The sequence below is a fragment of the Octopus bimaculoides genome, chromosome 30 (genome assembly GCF_001194135.2).
Source record: "Octopus bimaculoides isolate UCB-OBI-ISO-001 chromosome 30, ASM119413v2, whole genome shotgun sequence".
Classification (NCBI taxonomy): domain Eukaryota; kingdom Metazoa; phylum Mollusca; class Cephalopoda; order Octopoda; family Octopodidae; genus Octopus; species Octopus bimaculoides.
Genome location: NC_069010.1, coordinates 9,578,419 through 9,578,805, shown reverse-complemented (window position 1 = coordinate 9,578,805; position 387 = coordinate 9,578,419). Strand labels below are relative to the sequence as shown.

General features: G+C 37.7%; 1 protein-coding gene across 1 annotated transcript in view; it reads left to right on the top strand.

Annotated features, from left to right (window-relative positions):
• Positions 1 to 387, top strand: part of LOC106883302 (putative ankyrin repeat protein RBE_0317) — a 9,752-nt gene that overhangs the window by 1,838 nt on the left and 7,527 nt on the right. The window lies entirely within an intron of this gene.

Below are 387 nucleotides of genomic sequence, written 5' to 3'. Positions count from 1 at the left end.
GACCATTTGTCTAATTTTCTCATCAAAACTTCTACTTCATCCCCTCATTTCCTATCACATATCAAAGTACATTATTCTACAACTGTAATTAAATGATTAGAGAACTACATATTTTCTTCATCTTTTCTGTGATAGCAGTTATCTTTCTCATCAGCCAGAACCACTTCACTTAACATCCATCCTTCATATTTAACATTGTCCCTCTCCACTCACATTTTGCAGTGATCACCCTTACCTCTTCGATGCTTCGAAATTATCTCTCTTCTTTCCACTTAATCTCTTCCTGTTCACTTCATATTACTACCATACATTTCTCTCTCTTCCTCCCAATCTTTCTCTCCACTCATACTCTTGTAGCCTACACCCACCACACCCACACACACACAC